At 45.6% G+C, this 23081-nt stretch overlaps 1 protein-coding gene across 1 annotated transcript in view; it reads left to right on the top strand.

The window, feature by feature from the left end:
* The window catches only part of SPATA16 (spermatogenesis associated 16), a 133205-nt gene that overhangs the window by 824 nt on the left and 109300 nt on the right, over positions 1 to 23081 (top strand). The gene's annotated exons all lie outside the window — the stretch shown is intronic.

Raw genomic sequence — 23081 nt, 5'->3', positions numbered from 1 at the left:
ACAAAACACAACAAAAAAAGTTCATATGATTTGTGTTTTAACAGAGCCCTGAGATGTATTTTAACGCTGCATAGAGAAAATTCAGGCTGATAGGGTGAGTTCAGCGCTCCTCAGTCACCTTATTTACCCATGTCTGCAACAGGGAGGAATGATGATGACCTAGTGGTTAGAGCACTAGCCACCTAAGAGACCCAGGTTCAAGCACCATTCTGCCTGAGGCTTCCTGTGTGAGGTTGGGCAAGTCATTTTGGATATGTTTGCAGCAGTAGCATATCCCATTAGGGGTGCTCCCAAATACACCCTACCTGCTTACCCCACTCACATGCTCCATGGGAATATACCAGTGAAGCTGCTCCGGGTTAGCTCCTCTCAGGGACACCAGAGACTGAGAGCAGCCTCGGAGAGATGCTCCCAAAGCATTTCACTGACATACCTCTCCGTCAGAAGCATGTGAGGACGAGGGGGTGGGCAGGGCACGCTCAGTAACATCCTGTGACCACATGTTGATATACCCTGAGTCTTTCTGTGCCTCAGTTCCCATCTGCAAAATGGGATAATCGTTCTTTATTTCACAGGAAGATTTGTGAGGATTATTACATTAAAGATTGTAAAGGATTCAGACTCTAAAGATCTTCACATATTTCTTGCTGCCTCATTAACATATCTTTGTCCTAATTATAGCCTTCTTATGGAGGGGAGCGTAGTGATAGAGGTAAATCAGCCAATCAGCAATCTCCACTCTTAACTCATTTACATATTATTGATTAAAAATACATCCGTGGGGGGTTTTTTTAGTTAAAGATCAAATCTTTGGCTGTACGTGTAAGAATAGACATTGTTGTGATCTACACCCTAGATCCCTGAAACTGGGTCAGAACCACAGAAGGAAAGTGAACTTTGACCAGTCAACAGCCGCCCCATTTTCCAAAATGAAGGCTCATCGCCCAATGTTCATCATTTACTGTAGGCAGAAACTTTCAGCTCATCATAACTCCCGCTTACCTAAATTACTTTTATGTCCTGCCCCGAGCCTCCCTTACCAATTGTGATACTAATTGTTTAACTGCCATTGATTGACAGAAGAAATATAGACAACTAAATGCTGATAGGCTGCAATGAAGCAGAAAAGAGTAAATCAATGTTCCTTCATACAATCCAAAACAGTGGGGAATAGTATCGCTACTGGCAGATGGAGAGAGATCCATTGACCCTAAGGCCAGTAGAGACTACTGTGTTCTCCAGTGTGAGTTCCTGCATGCATCAGCCATGGAGAGTTTCCCAAAAGTTGGGTTAAAGCAGGGCAATCCAACCGGCAGCCTGCAGGCTCCTGCAGCTGGCTTTCCCATTGTCATACAGTGGGGAGTGCCAGGAAAGTTGGGGCTTAATGCTACTAGCACTTCTTGCATGGCAAGGAGTCGCACACCACTGGTGCAGCTTGAGGGCTGGGAGCCAGGGATGTAACCCATACATTGTGGGGCTAAGGTCTGCATGCAGTGGAGGGAACAGGGAAGGTGACTGCCAGGGGAGGCTACCCCTGCAGCACATGGCCCATGTTGTACGGCCCTGGCCCCACATGCCAGCACTAAGTGCTGCCCCTGGCTGCCCCGGAGCTGGACAGCCCTAAGGTTAAAGCATGTTTTCCAGAAACATATCTAATCTTATTTTAAGGATTCTTCATTAGGGTGAGTCCATCACCTTCGAGGTGTTCCTTTCCACCGACCACTGGGAAATGACGTGTTGTTTCAAGTTTAAGTTTGCAACTTCACCTTCTAGCCTTTGGATCTTTTGATGCCTTTGCATCAGGAAGGCACCACTATTAGGTATCTTTTTCTGTGTGACAGGACCTGTACCCAGTGATTGAGTTAACTCTTGACCCTCTGTTCAATAAGCTGAAATGGCTGAGCTTATTAAGAATCACATGGTAAGGCTTGTTTTCTACCTTCTAAATCAGGCTTGTCCAACATACGTCCCACAGGCCGCCAGGCGGCCCTCCAAGCCGTTTTCTGAGGCCCGAGGTGCTGCGGCAGGAAACGAAAGTAAACACTGTACTTTCGTTTCAGGTGGGTGATGTGATACTGCTTCCTGTGAGGTCTTTGAATATGGCTCGCCTGCCCACTGGGTAAAAAAAGGTCATGATCCGGCCCCACATTCAAAAAGGTTGGACACCCTTGTTCTAAATCATTCTTGTGGACCCCCGAAGTCCTTTCAGAGTCACAGGTATCCAATACAGTCTCCCATTCATTAGGTATGGTCTACTTTGTTCTCAGTGTATTACCTTGCACTAGGCCTGTCAAAACAGTGTTTTGGATTGTGATCATGCAACCAGGCAGTTCAAATGGTAATGTTATGGTAACCTGCCTTCCTTATTATTTATACTTCTCCAAACTGTGTGTCATCTGCAAACATTGCCATCAAAGATTTTATATTACTGTCTAGATGGTTGACAAAAATATTGAATATCTTTATATCAAGAATGAATCCCTTGCCCCATTCATTGACGTTTCCCTATCAACAACTACATTTTAATCTCTGTCATTAACCTGATTCTAATCCAGCTAATGTGTACCTTATTATTTCCACATAAAGGAAGGGTTTTAATCACAGTGTAACATGGCAGTCAGTCAAATGCCTTGGAGAAACTCAAGTATACACTATCAACACCATTGCCTTTGCCAACCAGACCTGTAATCTTATACATAAGCAACAGGAGTAAAGCAACGCTTTTGTGATGTTAACACTCCTGTAAAAAGAAAAAAAAACCCTACTCTGTTCTTTCCCTTACTGCAGCAATCTCATTTAAAACTTCTTTTGGTAGCTAGACAGAAGTAGGTTTTCATTATTTTCTTTTTGTAATTTGTTTTTTTCAACTTGTTAGCTTCTTCTCTCTCCCTGTTAGCCTGGATGCAGGGTGCTCTGTGGAGAAGACTTGGAGTTTTTGTTGAGTTGTATTTTGCTCTATTGTTCCTTAGATTATTTTGTGGGGAGATGACCCTGTAGGTTGCTTCATGTGAATCTCTTCTCTCATGGGCAGTTTATAGCTGGGCATAGCCCAGCTATGGGTCCAGAGCTTTACTGGTGAACAGAAACAGTTTCCACCTGCCCTACACACAACAGAATTAAGCACCAAGATTTTCAAATCTGACTGCTGATTTTGAGACACCTCAGAGAGATATGTCCTTCAGAGGTGGATATTCTTCATTTTTTGAAGATATAAGTAATTTTTGACATTTCAGATGGGGAACCCCAAAACTGAGGCATTCAAATCCATTCACTTCTGAAAATTTTAGCCAAGCTTGAGTATGAGACTCCCTGGGTTTGCCAGCATTAAACAAAATCCCCAGAGGGTGGAGTAAAGGGAAGAATTCCCAGCACTGTAAGGACACAAAGACTAGAAACAGATATTTCAGTGAAGCGACCAGCACATCTGATCACGCTCTAGGGATGTCTATAGACAGCCCTGGTGAGTCTGCAAGCTGGGGAAAACCTCCTCTTGCAGACATACCCTCTGTGTTGGGGAGCAGAAGAATCCCCTTGCAGATTTCCCTCCATGAGCCTACAAGTGTGGAGAGGGAGGATGTGAACAGGGGCTCCCCACTATCCACTTGCAGGCGTGCAGGGGAAAAATTCCTGTGCAAGGTCTGACTGAGTGGGGCAGAGTGGGGTTTTCCTCTGCCCAGCCAGACCCATGGGTAAGGTCTTTACCTGCTTAGCCTGACCCAACTCGTTGGAGAAGTGCTACAGAAGTAATAGATGTCTGCCACAATAAAGTAGTAGTCTATTACCACCTTTTGTTGCACGACTGGTTTTCCTTTCATGTGGTGCAAAAAAGGGTAAAGATAGCTCAGCATTTATGCCACCTTTAAAGAATTTATGGCAGCACAAGTGAGACATCAGGCAATGTCTGTTTCCACTCAAATGGTAAAAATTGGTGTTGCATTTCTCCAAGGAGAACACCTTTTGTCCTGGGATCTTACAGACATACAAGGCTGTTGTCCCACTTTAAGTGCCTTGAGGTATGTGCAAAAGTGCTCTGTGTGTGTTTTACAGTTCTGTAATTTAGAGCACTTTTTATAGCACTATAAAGGTACAGCGCTCTTAAGCGTGACAGAGGTGCAGTGCTTGGTGCAGGCGGGGTTCTGAGCCTCCCTTCACTTTGCAGGCTAGGAGACAAGGAGCACTCCGCAGCTTTCTGGGGCTTCTCCACTGGTCAGAAATTTGACTGGCACACAGAAGTTATTTAAAGCACTATAGGCTGCTAAAGTGCTGTAAAATACTATGATTCAAATTTAATACTCCAACCATTTTTAAAGTGCTGTAAGTGGTTAAATGTGTGCAATAAAGTGTTTTATATGGCAAAAAAGCAACTTCTGTACACACCCTTGAAGTATGCGAGATAAAATGCGTTAACACTTTTTCTCAGGACAATACTGTGTAGTCACAGCTCAATCAAGATCATTGCTAGAGGGGCAACATATGTAAAGGGCTGTGCCACCCCTATTTCATCCCAGGTTTTGACCTTAGTCAGAACTGCCTTAAATGAGACATCTGCTTATACCCAAAGAAATGACAAGAGGAGAAAACAGTAGGATACAAAATTATAGTCACATGGTCACAAGTTTCCTGGAAGTCAGGGCTACCAACAGTTACAGTAAAACTGATTGTGCAAAGTTGGAACATTATGCCCAGATTTCTACAGTTCTGCTAATCTGTGCTAATTATATTGGAAATCTCTTGTATTCTAACCATGTCATTCATATTGTGCCAGAAGAAGTCATGGTTCATAATAATCATATAATGGGCAAAGATTTAGACGTAATCAGATTTTAGTTCCCCTGTCATGTTTCCATAATGCCGCTATAAAACTGACATAATCACAAAAAGCACCAGTTATTTAAACACTTTATCAGATTGACATACAGTATCTCCCCCTCTCTCTCTTTTTAACAATGTAAGATAACAGAAATCGGATTACAATTGCTGGGAACAGACTATGATAAACTGTTTGCTTCTACACACAAGCAACCTTAATGATGGCATCAGTCTCTCTTAATTATTAGTGATCAGCCTGTTATACTTGTATCATCCTGTAGCCAAGGCTGCATCAGAAGAGGTAGCACTATGGCATTTTGAAAGTAGTGGCTTTAGTAGTTTGCAGAGCTGTCTTTTAATTCTGAGATAATGGTCTCTATCTAAGGACCAGCCTAACACAGAAGCCTAGAGGAGAGGAAAAATAGACTTCATGTTTGCCCAATAGGTAATAAAAACCCTCATTCATAAGAGTTGTTAAGTATTTAGTATCCTTTCTTTGTCTTATCCAAATTATAAGAGCTCTATAATGGAAAATTCTACAAGAAACTGGTGGGAAGATTAGAGTTGAACTGAATCAAAACTCATGTTTTTTCTTTTTAACTGTATCACTGATGTGCTGTGTTATCTTTACTGTGGTCATGCTCCTTTTCCATGGTTTGACCAGCACAGTGTACCCTACTAGGGAGTACACTGCCTTCTTGGGATGCTAGTCTGCCACGGCTTGAGGGTATTATTCTATCCCAGAGAAGGAAACCGGCTCTGCCATGAGAAGTCCAAGAATAATCAGCTGTGGCCTGGAGCGAGACCTCACAGGCCTATAATGGAGGCTCCTCCAATGCCTTTATCCCCACCGCAGGCCTCCTATTTGATTAAGGGCTCCTGCTATTAAGGCTTCACAGACAGGAGCTAAACACAGTACCTTCCTGGTCGGCTTCCAGGAATTCCCCATAGTCCCTCAGTCACAAAAATAAATAAGCGTGTGTCCCTCACCCCCTGCCACCGTCTCTCTCCAGCATAGGGTTCCTCCCTTTACCACTTTATGTGTCCTTTTAGGTCCTTCTCTGAATATTCCCAGCCTACCAGCTGTGGCTCGTCTGTCCTGTATCAAGGTAAATCACCTGTGCTGAGCTGAGGTCAAGTGTTTCCTCCCCTGAGGGTGTGAACTGCTTAGGGTGTCTTTTCCTAGCTTCAGTGGTCCCAAATAGGGCCTTTCCCTCTTGGGAACTATGTTTCCCAGGGGGACCTTTTAAGGGGCCAGACCACAGCTGTGCTGGTTGCTGCACTGCCCCAGGGGTCCCTGCCGCCTGTCTGTTCTCTTCTGGGCTTGCCCACACCCCCACCTCAGGGAACTCTTGAGGTAAGGGGGTGATACCCTTCGTCCCCCCGGATCTACCTTGGGGCTTCCTGGGAGTGCTGCACCAGGACTGACTCTTTCAGTAGGGCTGTGTGAAGCTTTGGTCCCTGATTCAATTCGGCAGAGATTCGGCATGATTCGGTGGCCGAATCTCCAAATCTGAATCAAATAAGAGGACACTTTAATCTCTCTGCATCGATTTGGAGAGATTTGGAAAGATTCGGTGATACGGACATAGACACAGCTTTAAATGTTTTTTTTACATACCCCTAGGTAGCAGGTGGCTCATGAATGCTGCGATGCTGGGGCGCATGGAGTGTCCCACAGAAGCACGGGGGGGCTTCCCAGTGTGCTTGGCAGCAGACCCGGAAGTGGACAAGAAGCACTTCTGGTCCACTTTCAGGTCCGCTGGGGAGCGCACTGGGGGGCCCCCTGCTCCTCTCTGGCTCAGTGACTAGTGCCTCCTGAGTTGGGGGTGGGGGGCACCCGGGGTCTCCCGTGGCTGATTGCCAAGCCAGGAGGGTGAAGAAGTACTTCCAGTCCACTTCCAGGTTCACTGCCGAGCACATGCTGCCCTGTGCGCCCCCCCCCCCCCAACTCCTGTGGGATGCTCCATGCACCCCAGTATCACAGTGTTCATGAACCGTGCCTGGTACCTCGAAGTATGTAGAAAAAGCATCATATCTTCAGATTTGGATTCAGCCAAACTGAATCGGGGCAGTGATCCGAATCAACAAATTGAATCACTGTACCCGATTCAGGCTGAATCCGAATCAAATAGGTCCCGCTTCACACACTTCTACTCTCCTGCTGCCCTGCTCCATCCACCACTGCAGCTCATCCCATTGCTAGCGAGGCAGCTTGCCTCCTGGACACTGAGGGGAAGGGAGTGAGTGGGGATTTCCTCCCCCTGACTCCCCTTGCTCTCCTATATTTACCAAAACATTTCAGCTCTCCACCTCAATTTACTCATTTGTGAAAATGGGGTCACTTGGCACATCTACACAAGGTGCTTTACTGTGCAGTAGACTAATCTGTGCAGTAAAGCTTTGCTGTCTATATGTGCAGGGCATTTACTGCACAGTAAATTAGGGTACTGTGCAGTTAGCTGTGCCTATAAATACAGGTACTAGATTAATTAGACAATATGCAGCTGCAAATCTGCTCCTGGTCAGCCTAGGAAGTGGAGGGCCACAGGGGACAGGGAGCTCTCTGTCCCTGCTCCTGGTGCTGCTCCACTCCCAGTTCCCCCTAGGAGCTGGGAGCTGGTCAGCACTGGGAGTGGAGAGCTCTCTGCCCCTGTCCCAGCTCCCAGTTCCAGGGCCTGCCCCCTGGAGCCAGGTTCCAGGGCACGCCCACCCCCAGAGCAGCCATGGCTACCCCCTGGAGCAGCTCTACACAGTGCAGAGGTGGCTGTTCCATGGGGCAGGTGGGGCTGCTCCAGGGAGTGGGTGGGGGTTGGGTTCCCAGCCCCTGCCTGCTTCCTGGAGCAGCCAGCTCCACGCTGCACAGAGCTGCTCCGGGGGCAGGTGGGGCTGCTCCAGGGGGTGGGTGGGGGCTGGCTTCCCAGCCCCCAATCACCCCCTGGTGTAGCTAGCTCCACGCCAAGCACAGCAGCTACTGGCAAGCCCCATGCCCCCTCCACCCAGCAAGAGGCGCACCAACTTACCTGGGGCAGCTCCTGGTGAATCCCTTGCTGAGAAAAGAAGCCCTGCCTGGCAGAGGCCTCACTGGCATCTGTTTGTCCTGATGGGCACAGGGCCAGGAGAGCTCTGCCCACTGAAGCAGCAGCTGTTTCCCAACCCAATGCACATGAGGTCCCCTCCTGATGTACACAGGACCAGGAAACAGCTGCTGCTGCAGCCAGCAGAGCTCTCAACCCTGTGCCTATTGGGAGTAGCCCTGTACCCTTTGTCAGTGCATGGGCTAGCACCCAGGGGATCCTGGAGCTCCCCCTGGCTGCTACAGTGGGGCAGGGTAGGAACAGCTCTGTACCAAGTTGCTTCCATTGGGAGCAAATCTGCTCCCAACAGGGAGCGTGTGTAGATATGATCCTGGGAAAGGCTTACTGTGCAGTATTTTACTGTGCAGTCTTTTACTCCATGGTAAGCCTAATGCTAATTAATAGTACATGTAGACATGCCCACTTTGTGTGTGTGTGCGTGGAGAAAAAAAAACCTGTTGCTTCAGGGATAAATGATTATTTTAGAAAAGGAATAAAAAGTGTAACTGGAAACCAGGCATCCCAGTAAAAAAATATTCCTTCCTGGGCTTGTAGGTGTAGTGAGTGGGATATCCGTATAACAGTAGGGCTGGAAGGGATCACAATTTCTGTTCATATCCTTGTCTGGGGAAGAATCAAGTAGACCTTAAATATCCCAGAAAGATGCTTATCTAAGGTTCTTGAAAACAAGTAATAGAGACTCGACAAATTGTTCCAGCACTTAATAGCCTAATAATTAAAAGTATTTCTCAATAACTAATTCAAAACTCCCTAGCTGCAGGTTAAGTTGATTACTTCTTGTCCTAACTTCAGTGGACAGGGAGATAATTAATCACCATCCTCTTCATAGCAACCTTTTACATGTTTAAAGACTCATACCATGCCTCCAATGAATCTTCTGTAGACCAAGGAAACCTAATTCTTTTTGCTTTTCCTCACAGGCCATGTTTTCAAAGCCTTTTATGATTTTTGTCGCCATGGGCTATCTCCAATTTCTATATACCTTTCTTAACACACAGTGCCCAGAATCTGGATGTGATACTCTGGCAGAAGCTTCACCAGTGCTGAGTGCGTGTGTCCTACATAAGTCACTCCTGTTAATATATCCCAGAGTGAGATTGGATTTTTTTTTCATTGGCATCAAATTGTTCATTCACATTCAGGTTGCAGTCCACTATAACCCCCAGATGCTTTCCTGCAATACTTCTGCCTACTTAGATAGTCACCATTTTATGTTTGAGATGAAGTGGGGGCTTAAACCCTCTGTCCCCTCTCTCACGAGCATGGAACTGCAGACGGGGTCTGCCTGGCAGGGACGCAGCAGCCCCTGCCAGGCTTCCCTGCTCCCTGTTCGAGTGGTGGAGGTGAGGGGCATGGCCAGATGTTAGCCCTCAGCTGGCAACCTGAGGCAAAGGGGAGCAAGGGATGGGGGTTTAAACCAGGCAAGGTGGGGGAAAGCTGCTGCTCCTTTGCCAGGCAGACCCTGGCTGGGGTCAAATGCTGGTGGGAGAGGGGAGGGAGGGGGGATTAAACCCCTCTCCTTCCCTCTACCTCAGCATGCTGCCTGGGGTCTGCCCATGCCCCTGCCCCTGAGTGGGGAAAAGCCTGGCAGGGGCTGCTGCCTCTCAGCCAGGCAGATCCCAACTGCAATCCCAAACAGTGTTTCCCACTCCCACCCCAACCCCCTTCTCAGCTAGCCAGAGCAGTGATAGTGCTCTGGCTAGGGAACAGAGCAGACACCTGGAGCAGACAGCACAGCCCTGCCCAGCCCAGGGCTGCAAAGCATCCTGGGATGCTGGGGGACTGTGAGTTAATGTAAACCAGAAAGGGGTCTGGGACAGAAGTTCCTTAAACCAGTTTGACCTGAATGAGTTAAGTCTGATACTGCATTCAACCAGGTTTATCTTCAACCAGTTTCAGCCATTTTGAAAATGGTTTATGTGCACTGAACTTCTGTTCTCTTGCAGGTTTAAACTAGTTTCTGATCATTTAAATGGGTTTATGTGTAACTTCTGTCCCTAGCCTTTAGAAACAAAGCCTACTGACATCAAGCCTAACTTTCTGATATTCAAGGAGTAATCTTACAGTAAGCCTATCTTCAGGCCCTTCTCTTATGTAGTAGTTTATTGAGCAGACCAAGGTAATTACAGACGTAGAAGTTGCAGTGATCTAACATATCCCTTCTGGACACAGTCCACAATATTTCTACACACCTCAGAATTATATACAAAAGATCTTGCTCCTCAGGTTTGAAAGCTCTCATAGTTATGGTTTCTGTGGTAACTGTGAGTGAGATTCCAATTGCAAGGTGATCACAGTTATCATTCCAATGTAAGGAAATTGTTATTGCATTTTGACATTCATTTGTTGGAGTTTGATGCCGTGACTTAGGCAACCATGCATCTAACTTGAAGCATGTGAGTATTCCTACTAATGTCAAGTGCTATGTTGCATGAAGTAATAATAACAGCAGTTTGTCAAAATGTCTTTTGTGTACCTACCAATATATTTATAGGGATCAACATTCTTCCGTCCCCTGTAAGTGATGCCATTAGTAGTTATGTCATACTGGAATCGCTTGCATAATGTCATATTAATGTATTTGTTAATATATTTGTTGATATATATATTAGGGCCGTGCAAAGCTTCGGTCCCTGATTTAATTTGGTGGAGATTCTACCCGATTAAGTGGCCAAATCTCTGAATCCAAATTGGTTCAGGAGACCCTTTAATCTCTCTGACTTGAATTGGAACCCTCCAACTTGATTTGGAGAGATTCGGAAAGATTCAGCAATTCAGACATAGGCACAGCTTTAAATGCTTTTTCTATATACCTCTAGAGAGCAGGTATATGAATGCTGCAATGGTGGGGCAGACGGACCATTCCGCAGGAGCACGGGGAGCTTCCCAGCATGCTTGGCAGCAGAACCCAGAAGCGCTTCTGGTCCACTTCTGGGTCCACTGGGGAGCATGCTGGGGGACCACTGCACTCCCCCATCTCAGCAGCTGATGCCTCCTGGATCTGGGGGGGGGCACCCAGGGTCACCCCATGGCTGATCGCCAAGCTGGGGGGTGGTGTGCAGGGGGCCCCCCTGCACACTTCCCAGCTGACCCAGAAGTGTACCAGAAGTACTTCCAGTCCACTTCTGGGTTCACTGCCAAGCACACGCCCCCCCCTCCCCCTCCTGTGGGATGCTCCATCCGCCCCAGCAGTGCTGCATTCACGAGCCATGCCCAGTACCTCGAGGTGTGTAGAAAAAACATTTAAAGCTGTGTCTATGTCCAAAACGCTGATTCTCAGAATCAGCATCGAATCTTCAGATTCAGATTCAGCCGAATCAAATCGGGGACAGTGATCTGAATCAATTAATCGAATCACTGTCCCCAGTTTGGGCCAAATCCAAATTGAATACAGCTCGCTTCGCACACCCCTAATCTGTTAATATATTTGTAAATATACTAAAAGCTGATGATCATTACAGACTTCAAAAAGATGGTATTATTGGTAGGAAACCTGGTCACCTTTTACTATTTCTACACCATTTAGCTGCCATTAAAATAATCTGAAGGGGCTTTTTGCTACTATATTACCTCTGCTCTGTGACAGGACAAAATAATCTTGCCTTGGAGAACTCTTGTCTCTGGAGCTTGAGAATTAAATGGTTTCTGCCACAAGCAAAGAAAATAGCTGAAGAAATCAGGGCACTAGTCCCTTTACTTTGGCAATATAGTGTGTGGAAAGAGAAGCACTATAAATTCACATTAATTTTTGGTCTCCATCTGTTGAAAGAGAGGAAAATAGGACTTGAGCATCTGGATTGCTAGAAGAGGATATGAGAAATAACTCTTAAGCTTGAACAAGCTCAATGGAAACCAGCCATATAAAATATATATATCATTGGAGCCACTTATTAATAGCTTTGCTAGCAAGTGACATGGGACCTTTGTGGGTATTAAAAGATCTGGTCTCAAACAGTTCTTCCTAGTATCAGATAGTATAAGTCTTTTACAAATGTAAATGTTGCCCTGTAAATAATCTTCTCTTGGTCATTAAAGAAACAAATGAAGGAAGCTAATGAGTACTGTGTTACTTAGGATAACAGAAAGAATCCCACAGTATCTAAGTAAGTACAGTATTCAGTATACCATGTGTCTCTGGGATATGAAATTCATCCCACGAGTGAGGTGAAGACCTCAAATAAAGTGTGATTAATTCACAAGAGTGCTATTGTGGTCTTTTCCATGAGTTGGATTATTTCCATGTTCCACAGATGGTCATTATGGGCTCTGTTCCTATGACAGTGAAATAAACATTAGTATCATATTTTTAGTGCATCTTCAGTTTGTACATTAACTCTTTGAGTAACATACAGCTTCGTGATTGACTGTCTGCAAGAAGACTGTGCATGCTCTGTCTCGTATGCAACAGCAAACATGAAGGACACACAGTCTGAGAGAGAAAATATTGCACTGGTGTACTGTGGGCTTAATTAGAACTAGGCAATAAAATACAACTGAAGCGTCCATCATGTAGCTTTAATGCATGCCTTCTATGCAAAATGAGTTAGAAGCAAGGATGACTATTTCCCAAACAGCTGCCATACCTATTCAAAACAGAAGGCCGATCTTAAATATTCTGGCCAGAGATGGTACATATTAGGCATTGCTTGCTTGGAGGCAATGTGGATTCACTTGCTGCAGTGGGACTTCTGGAAGGCGTTGTGCACAGTGGCTTTTAAAGTCACTAGGGAGTGGAGCCAATGCAATATCCCCCAGAATGTCTTAGAGGTTTCTCTTTTGTTAAGTGTTGAGTTCTTGTTAGCTGTTGTGAATGCCTGTTCCAAGGAGTACTACCAGGGAACACCTGCTTTGCTTAGGAGAGAATTGTGGCTGATCCATGCATGGGGGCAGAAGGAAAAAGAGTGGAGCTCTTCTGCATTTCACACATTTATTTCCCCTGCACAAGGGGCCAGCAGCAGCTGGACCTATATGAAATGCAAAACCTCAAGGCAGCATGATGGGCTAAAACTGGACTTTCAGGCCTAGCACAGTTTTGCTTTTCAGAGCTAAAAATCAAACCTGTCAGTCTTCTTATCATGATCATTAGAAGAGCCTCTAAGAGCTCCACCAAGGTGGACTGTGCAAAGCCGTGAACTGACAAAGAACAAATATAGTCACTGCTGCAGAAAGCTTACAGTCCAGGTACTGCACTTCAGGAGTATTGTTTTCATCCTCTAATAACAAAGTAGCTTCCTCAATACAACTTATTCATTTAACTTTGTTGAAGAAAGGCCTGGTAATCAGCAGCTTTTCTCTCCCTATAGTACAATCACTATATTTTTAGGCTGCAAAGCTAAGAAATTGATTTTTTCCACTGGTACTTATTGTCTTTTATTGCTGCAGAAGATTTTAGATTGGGGATGTGAAAAACTTACAGGCAGCTCAACTCTGACTCAGGGAGTAGAAGGGATTCTGGTCTAATGATCCATTTGGGCATACCCCTACCTTTTGATCACTGAATTTGAATCTTACCTATCTTCTAGGCATTTGTACCTTGTCTTTCACCACGGCACACAGTTAAAAACTGCAGTCATTTTTCTATAGGAAATTCTACTCTGCCCTACTCTCTTTTTTTGAGCTTCTGTTACTTACTTGGTTTACAATGTGCTTGTCCTCAAAGGAGTGCTACATTTTAAATCCATAAAACAATGTGTTTCCCCAATTAGTGGGCTACAGAAAAAAAAAACCCTATCATAGAAAAGATAGAGCACACTTTACTCTCATATCAGAGCCAAAGCTGATCAGTCCATTTTAAATCAACTATAACTGGCATTCTCATATACCGTTAAATTATTTACCTGAAGCTGATGGACTTTCAAAAGCACAAAATATTTTCCTGCTTCTTTGAAAACATTAAAAAGCAACATAATAATAATACGACTTTTAAAAAATCCCTATTCCTTATCTGTCACTTACAGCTGAAAGTCCCCTTACCGAGTGTGAGTGAGAGGCAAATGCAACACTACCAGTGGGAAACTTAGATAAGGTCCATTCTGTAGATCCTCCCTAGTGTCATTGGTGTCTCTGGCAGTGGTTCTTAACCTTTGAAGTCTCAAGGCAAACTAAAGTTAGAATCAAGGCACCCCTTGGAAAATGCTACCTCTTAGCTTTCACTTCTTTTTAGCTACAGAAAAATCATAGAGCAATTCTTCTGTTGCAAAGAACATAGATCAGAACAGGGCAGAATGTTTTTGATACTATGGATTCCTATTTGAAATCTCCGGATCTATCTTACAATTCAGTAGTAGTTATCTGCATATCTAACAGTGTGTGTCATCCTTTGGAGGATTTTGTGGGACCAAGGGTACTGTGGTACCACAGTTGAAAATCAGTGGTCTAGGGCAGGGACGGCCAGGGGAGGGCCGCTTAATGAGTTTTGATAAGCTATCAAGGGCTGCAAGCAGTGCTGGATTTAGGCTTGAGCTACTTAAGCTACAGCTTAGGGCCTCACAATATGAGGGGCCTCTAAATAAGAAAAAAACTGGACATTTTCATTATAATATGACAAAAATATATGTATATATGGCTCCACAGTTATTATTCATATTGCATTCATAATTTTGTGCAGAAATAACAATAATTCATCTTAAAATTTCATGAAAATCTATTTTTGTGGTTTATTCTTATCATATGGGGCCTCTTAAACTGGACATATCTTAGGGCCTCAGCATGTCATAATCTGGCACTGGCCGCAAGGGTAGCTCCTCCCCTTGGCAGGTGCCCTGCCCCTGGTTGTCATCTTGGGACCAGAAGTCCCGCCCCTAACCCCTGACATTTGTCACCAGAAGTCCCTCCGCTTGTCCCCAGAAGTATTCCTTTTGGATATTTTGAGGGAGGGTGGTGGTTGTCATCTGAACCAGAAAACAACCAGATCATGCACTAGAAGTCAAACATCTACTATAATGTATTTTAATTTTATTACAAAAAACATTTTTGTCATGATTTGTGTTTGCGTAGTGTATATAGAGGTGACTGCATAATAGGTCAAAAATAAAGCCTTACTCTTGTATATTGTGTGAGGGAAGTGTGTGGGGTGTGGTTGGGGTGGGGGGTGTATGGTGGGGTGTGGGAGGTGCATTTGGGATTTGTGAGGAGGTGTGGCTGCGTGTGAGGGGTAGGATATGTTGCAGGGTATGTGTATAAGTGGGGGAGTTGTAAGGGCAGGGTGTGGGTGTGCAGGGTTTGAAGAATGTAAGCAAGGGTGGGGGGAGCAGGGACTCCCTCACACGCACTCCCCTCCATGGTGCACAGCTCCCGCTGATGGTGGGTGGCAGCAGCAGGTGGGGGCCCTTGGGGTGCTCATGGCTCTGCTACCCAGTGGTGCATGGCTCAAGCCCGCACTGCACAAGGTGACAAGAGGCACAACCAGGCCAGCCCACCTCTATCGCACAGGGCTCCCTGCTATGCACATGCAGCTCCTAGCACTTGTGCACCACTGCAGGAAGCCTTGCATGATGGAGACTGCTGGCTCCATCATGTGGAGCTTCCCCCAGTAGTGCGTGAGTGCTGAGAGTTGCACAAGCACTGTGGGGAGCCCCATGTGATAGAGGCAGGTCGGCTGGCTGCGCTCCTTGCTGCCATGTGCAGCACTGGCTGGAGCCATGCGTCACTGGGCAGCAGTGCCATGAGCACCCTGAAGGCCCCAGCCTGCTGCCTGCCACCAGCAGTGAAAGCTGTGCACCATGGGGGGAAAGGGGGGAGCCCCCACACCCACCACCCTCCCCCACGCCCCACACCTCCTACCCTCATACCCACATCCTGCCCACCCAAGTGCCGCGTTCCTGCTGCCCCCCATGGGCATGGACTCCATGCTCCTGCTAGCCCCAGTCCCATGCTCCCTGCCTCCACCCAGCTACAGCCCGCCCCGCCGCTGCAGTTTCCCCCACCCCCACCACTTCCCTACCTGCTGTGTGAGTGCTGCCACAGGGAGACAAGGAGGAGCTGCTGGACACTGGGGAAGCTGAGCATGTCCCCTGGTGGCTTCAGCAGTGGCAGTAGCAGTCCCGTTCAGCAACTGCATGCTGGCTGGGCTGGACCCTTCCACCTGGGAGGTTAGGGGCGAGGGGCATGGGCTGGGTGGGGTACAATTAGGTGGGCAACCACGAGCTAGATGGAATTGTCTGGAGGGCTGGATCCTCCCCACAGGCCATATTTTGCCCACCCTTGGGCTAGGGGTTAGGATGCTAACCTGCAGCTTAGAAGACCTAGGTTCAATTTCCTAATCTGCCACCAGCTTCCTATGAGACCTTGGGTAATAGTTTAGAAGTTGATTATATTCTGCCCCTAAAGTGTGCCAACTTAAGTATCTTAATGCCTAAAATTTAGGCACTTTGCTACAGGAAAGTGAACCTACTTGACTAGGTTAGTTGTCTAGGTTTCCTTTATAGTGAATGGAATGGCTTTCAATGACAATCCAAATTGCCTGGTCACTTGTCAGAGCTGTGCCTACAGATAGACAATAGGTGATGGTAGGAACTCCTGTCCCTCCTTGCTTAGGCTGCTTCTATCATGCCAGAATATATATCACTTAGGGAAATATGCCCACCTGAACACCCAATATAGGGCTGTCCGACTGGCAGCCCATATGTCTCATGCAGTCCATGGTGGGTTAAGTTGCAGACCCTGAACTGCAACAGCAGCTGGAGTCTCTATGTTCCCCTGCCCATCTCCATTTTTTGCTGTCTTCCCCTGACAGGGTGCGGGGTAGTGAACCGTCGGGACCCAGGGCAGCTGGCCAGCAGCTCTCTCTGACTCCCACCCGGGCAGATAAGGGTCCGGGGCCATAGAAGGCCGTCAGGTGGGTATTTGTGACGCTTGGAGTGGAATTAATTAGGCGGACGCTTATCGGTTGCAAAACAAGATTATTTACTCACGCCGTCAAGGTGGTGAATAGCGGAGGTCAGAGATACTTAGTTAGTTACAGCTTAGAGATCATCGTTCAGTCGTTCTGCAGATATATATATACGGGCCGGCGGCCGGCTTATCGGGCATGTGGGGCAAGGGTACGCCAGAGAGGTCGCGGCGGGAAGATGTTGACAACTGATCAAATTGTCAGATTTACTCCAAGGTGTGGGCAGAGTTGTCTTTGACTTTGCAAAAAATGTAAGCGGGTTTTGTTTGTATGATAGCCAATTGTTTTTCGCCACGTCATAAATCTAATTAGAATCGCCAATTATCTAGCGATCTTTGTTAGGGTGTTATTTTCACAGGGTTACTCCTTGTTTTCTTTGACCAATTATAATGATTTGTATAAAGCAAAGAAGGCAAAAGTTTTTATCTCTGTTAGTGGCTCAGCAATAAATTTCTTTTTGACATGCGCAGAAAAAAGCGGTTATTATCATTATTGTTAACCCTTAGTTAACCTAGTGTAGAAAAAACTGTTTTAAATGGTTATTACTTGTTTGTGACATGGGCACTACTTAATTTGGTTGTGACATGCCCCCTTGCCCATGGCACAGCAAGTAACATCATGTTTATGTATAGACCATTTTGTTTATCATTGTTAGTATTTGGCAAGCGGGTGTATATAAAAGCAAAAAGCATGGTTAACTTTGTTTTGAGATACTGTAAAATCCAACAGCTAAAACACACAAATATAGCAATTGATAACAAAAGCATAATGAAGGGTATTAACAAGTTGAGGAATTATGATCACGTGTCCCACCCAAACCAACGGAAGAGGTCTGATAGCCAACCTTGGCCTACATCCGAGAGTCGGTTTGGCGTTTTTCACAATTTTTTTTTTTTTTTTTGTTTAAGACTGTTGAAACGCATCAACCTTGTCATGTATCACTACTTGCTTTTTTTTTTAACGATTTGATATTTTTTGTCCTCCATCCACCTACGACATATAATAAGCCTTTATATTTGTCTCTTGTGTTCTCTCGTGTTTTAGTTAAGAAACCAAACTAAAAAGGCAAAATTTTTTCTCTTTTCTCTCTCTCATTTAATGCTTTTGTCTATACTCGACCTTTCTGCGACATCCCCCAAACCTTCAGATTATTAATGCTGTTCTCTTTTAATAATTCAGAGCTTTTTACTCAAAACATTATGACTTGGCTTTACTGCGTAAAGTCTCGAATAGGCTTTAAAACAAAACAAAACAAATATGTATAAGATCATTAACAGGAAAAGAAAAACCATAAAATGAATCGTTAGTTGTGTCTTTGGCCTATAATGACAGAAGGTTTAGGACCGAGTTGGAGGTTTTGAAGTCAGCTCTGTTCGCCGAGAAATCTGTTGGTAACTGCAGGAATAGAGCGACGACCCTGTTTGCAACATTTGAGCAGGCAGCCATTGTGGCGTCGACCCGGGTGTGTTGCAGGTTGGTGCTTGGTGATTCTCGCGATCGGGCAGTTACAGATTGTTGCTTTGTCTTCGCTGGGCCTGTAAGGGGACAAAACAGACGAACAGACAAACAAACAAAGAAAAGGGTGGCCATACTCGGTGAACAGCATGGCGGCGAGTTAGCCAGTTGTGATGAGCTATGATGAGCGACCAGGTTTGATCGCCTTCTAGGAGCACAGAGCAGGAGCCAGGATACTGCTCAGGTTCGCAGATGATTTTCTTGTGCACTCGCGGATGTGGTTGACGATGGTGTGGTGTCTAGGGGTGAGCTTCGGCTTTCATGGTTGGGGCTTTTGAAGCGCTAGTTCATAGATGCCCCCTTCAAGTAGTTGTTTGTTGGGGCAGGCTGCGGTGTTATCCGGAGTGCGCTGTTAGGCATGGGTGCCTCCGGGGCCCAGACTGGTTAGCGGGATCGGTCGAGATTGGTAGCCTAGTATATGTGCCAGTTGTCGTTGCCCCGCATCTCCTAGGACGTGTAGCCGTTGTTTGGTAAGCATGAAGTGGTTTAGGAGGAACCCAAACATGGCTCTTTCCTCTGGTGTCCTCTGGGGTGGCAGTCTTGATTTCTTTCGTAAGTTGAATTGGGAATGTTTTGGCTCTTGGTATTCGACTGGATATGCAGTAAGATAGCTTGGGGCGACGGCTGAGTTTGCGGTTGTTGACTTTATAAGGGCTTGCAGTCATGGAAGTTGACTTAAAAGATTTTCTGCTGGCTGAGTAACGAGCAGGTTGAGGGGAAGGCGAAGGTTGATGGTATCCTCTTCTCCATAAATCTCCATGCACGCTTTGATGACGTCAAGGGTGGTGGTGGTGGTTGCACCCTCTGGGTTGGTTACTTGGTTGGTTATTGTTACAGGATGAGCGGCAGCTGTAGTTGTTATTGTGTCTGGTGGGAGGATCGGATTCTCGCTCGTTGCCCCTCCCTGTGGGACGGAGGTGGGGCCTTTGGGAGCGACGTCATCTCCTGGGGCGGGGTAGCTGGGTGGAGTCCCGCCTGTTCTTCTGTGGCTCTGCCCTTCTTTTCCAGGTCCTCCGGGCAGCTCATAGTTTTTTCGGTGCCATTTTTTGGTGGCAACGGAGGGTTTTGGCACGCTGCCATCTCCACAGCAGCTTTTCTGACTGTAGCTAACTGGGTTTTTAAGCTTGTATTTTCATGCAGTAGGAGTGACACTACGTTAATCATCTTTTCTTTGTCCCACTCAGAGCTTTCCCACTCCTTTCCAACTCCCTCCTCTCCTTTCAGCGAGAAGTAGCCGCTGACGCACCCTGTCTCCGCTCCGCTCGCTTGGTGATAAGCGATGTGGGCCCATAATTTATCCGCGTTATCTACACGGCGCCCCCCACTACACCAGGGGCAGTTCTTAATTAATTTCCACTCCATCACATTTCCCCTTGATCCTGTTTGTGACGCCATGTCGGGACCCAGGGCAGCCGGCCAGCAGCTCTCCCTGACTCCCACCCGGGCAGATAAGGGTCTGGGGCCGTATAGGCCGTCAGGTGGGTATTTGTGATGCTTGGAGTGGAATTAATTAGGCAGACGCTTATCGGTTGCAAAACAAGATTATTTACTCACGCCGTCAAGGTGGTGATTAGCGGAGGTCAGAGATACTTAGTTAGTTACAGCTTAGAGATCGTCGTTCAGTCGTTCTGCAGATATATATATACGGGCCGGCGGCCGGCTTATCGGGCATGCGGGGCAAGGGTACGCCAGGGAGGTCGTGGCGGGAAGACGCTGACAACTGATCAAATTGTCAGATTTACTCCAAGGTGTGGGCAGAGTTGTCTTCGACTTTGCGAAAAATGTAAGCAGGTTTTGTTTGTATGATAGCCAATTGTTTTTCGCCACATCATAAATCTAATTAGAATCGCCAATTATCTAGCAGTCTTTGTTAGGCTGTTATTTTCACAGGGTTACTCCTTGTTTTCTTTGACCAATTATAATGATTTTTATAAAACAAAGAAGGCAAAAGTTTTTATCTCTGTTAGTGGCGCAACAATAAATTTCTTTTTGACATACACAAAAAAAAAGCGGTTATTATCATTATTGTTAACCCTTAGTTAACCTAGTATAAAAAAAACTGTTTTAAATGGTTATTACTTGTTTGTGACATGGGCACTACTTAATTTGGTTGTGACATGAACCACAGCCCAGCTAGGGCTGAAGTAAGCCTGGGCATGTGGGCACACAGTGTAGTAGTGGAGGAGGCACCTGCACAGTGCACCAGGGGTAGGATGCCTATGTGATGTGTGACTTTGGGGATTGTGGCTCACCCTGGAGTGGCCCAAGACCATGTGTCCCCTACTGGTGCAACTTAGAAGTTGGACAGCTCTGGCCTAACTGATAGCAGCATTTAATTCAATATAAAGCATAATACCCACTGCTCACTTTTGACCATGGCTGATAGTGGTGGACTCATTTCAAGTATTTTAACTTTTTCTTTTTTTTGGCTAGCAGTAGTGAAACCCTGTTTTTAAACAGGCTGTATATGTGCTTATGGAAAAATACTGATAATAAAATAAGCTCAAGGAATGAGGCTAATTTCATGGTGCTTGTTTCCTAGGCACTAGGCCTATGTGTAACTGGGGAAACTGGAGAAACCTGAACCACTGGGATTTGGGGATGTTTTGTGACTGTGGTGTGTAAGACAGGCTAAAGTGGATGTGTTTTCAGACCCTTTTGGATGAGTATTTACTACAAAGTTGGCTCACTCAAAGAGGACTGGACTCACTGACCACAGTGGTCTCTGCCAATTCTATGTTTTGCCCAGTCACTTTGCAGCAAAAACACTTTCCCAAGGAAATCAGAGACCTGGCCTTTCTAGGTCCAGCTCACCCTGAAGTAGTTTCCACCTAGTCTAGTCCCTACTTTGGTGATTTGAACACTCTCTTGTGAAATGAGAGACATATGTCTGAATCATGTGGGTACTTACTCTCTTGTGAGGAAGGCTTGGAACACAGGCTTCTAGCTCCCTGGTGGAAAAAAGCACTAGACGATTGGGCAACAGATGGGTATCCCCTCCCACACCACTTCCTTCTCTTTAATGAGCTCCATGTCATTTCATCAGAGTTACAATGCGTGCTTTGACCTTGCCTAAGGAACTAAGACTTTAATAGAGTTTAGGCATATCCCAGCACCCACTTGGATAGCAACAGAGCTTAGGTGGGACTATAGCACTTAAGTATTTGGTTGAAATTATTTCTGAGCATACTCAATAGCCCAAGTGTAGGCAACTTGGGATATTTTCAGGCCAAAATGAACCTCCTAGCAGTTTTGCTGCCACTTAGCAGGGCCATTTTGGATCACATTTTGGACTAGGGTGCCTATAAAGTTATTTGTATCTGGCCATTAGAACTAGATTTTTAAAGATATCCAATGGGAATTAAACACTTGAAATAACTTTAGACTCTGATCTTTGCCTCCCTGTTTACAACTTCTAATATTTTCACTCTTAATACACACGTTGTAAAGTGATCAATACTATGGTGATGCACTATAGACAGATGCTGTAGCAGGTTGGGTTTTTTTTAATAGTCAGCCTACAGCCCTTGTCTGAAGTAGAAGGGTTTTTATATGCACTGTCTAAGAATCTGAGGACTTCCAGATAGAGCTCTATGGCTGATGCTGCTCTCTGGAAGATTTGTAATGGGATCATAAAGGGTACAAGTATTCTTGGTTAAGTTGTAGCTATGGCAGCCCATTGCTAGAGGCAACATTGCTTGAAAACGTGGTGACATTTCACCTTCATTTGTATGGAGAAAATGGGGGCAAGTAAACAGAAAGTTCAAGAATCATCATCCTAGATAAAATATCCCAAGCAACTGATCTCAACTGATTAAATATCCCAAGCAATCGTGGGAGTGAGCTGTTGCAGTATTTTCTACCTGGAGAGTCTTTAAATCAAATTGCAGCATACTTATACAGACTCTACTGAGAAGAAAGCTGAAGATGCACACTGAAGTGGGCACTCTGAGTTGGAAAATGTTCACGGACTGATTTGAGAGTAACTTTATCTATGAGGTCAGTTCAGAGAAAATGTGTTATTAAAGTACTTTATTTCCATTTAGAGATTCACACAAGCACACACAGACAGTAGGTGGTGACAGCTGTTACCAGGACCATTTGTTATTTTACGCTGTCAGAGGCTGAACAGGAGTAAGGGGAATATAAATGCTGAAAAGCTTTACATAGGTGGAGCAGACAATGAAAAGTGAAGGTGGGTGTACTTAGGTTTGGGATGCTTTTGGGGAGGGTTTTGTTTTTGTCTATCCATAATACATGTGGGATTGCCAGGTTGCTAGTGCTGACAGCAACATTTAGAACAAGGCTTGGAGCTGTCCACGCCCACACATGTTATTGAGTTGTGGAGGGAGGGAGTTTGGCTTTAGCTTGATATCAAGAAACTACTTGAAAATAAGGCTTCAGCAAATGGTTGCTTTTCTCCAATACTTTTGCCTGTCATAAGTGAAAAATGTTTCCATCCCTCATATATGTGGTCTTCTCAAGTGAGATATATGGAGTATAGTGAATGTATTTGGAATGAGGAGGGAGTGGTGTAGGGAGAGAGAGGAGAGATATTGTGTTGTGTTGGCCAACAATACAACCTAAATGACCAGTGAACCCCCCCAGTGATAGCTAATAAGAAAAAAGAATGACTTAGGAAAACTTCACTTGTGGACACGAAAAGCAAAATAATGCCCAAGCCCATATACATAATGGTTCTCTTGACCTGAAAACCTACCAAAACAACCCTTAGTGTCCCAAGAGTTTTTACTTAATTTCTTACCACT

The sequence above is a fragment of the Alligator mississippiensis genome, chromosome 7 (assembly GCF_030867095.1).
Source record: "Alligator mississippiensis isolate rAllMis1 chromosome 7, rAllMis1, whole genome shotgun sequence".
Classification (NCBI taxonomy): Eukaryota; Metazoa; Chordata; order Crocodylia; family Alligatoridae; genus Alligator; species Alligator mississippiensis.
This window is presented reverse-complemented; position numbering and strand designations above follow the sequence as displayed.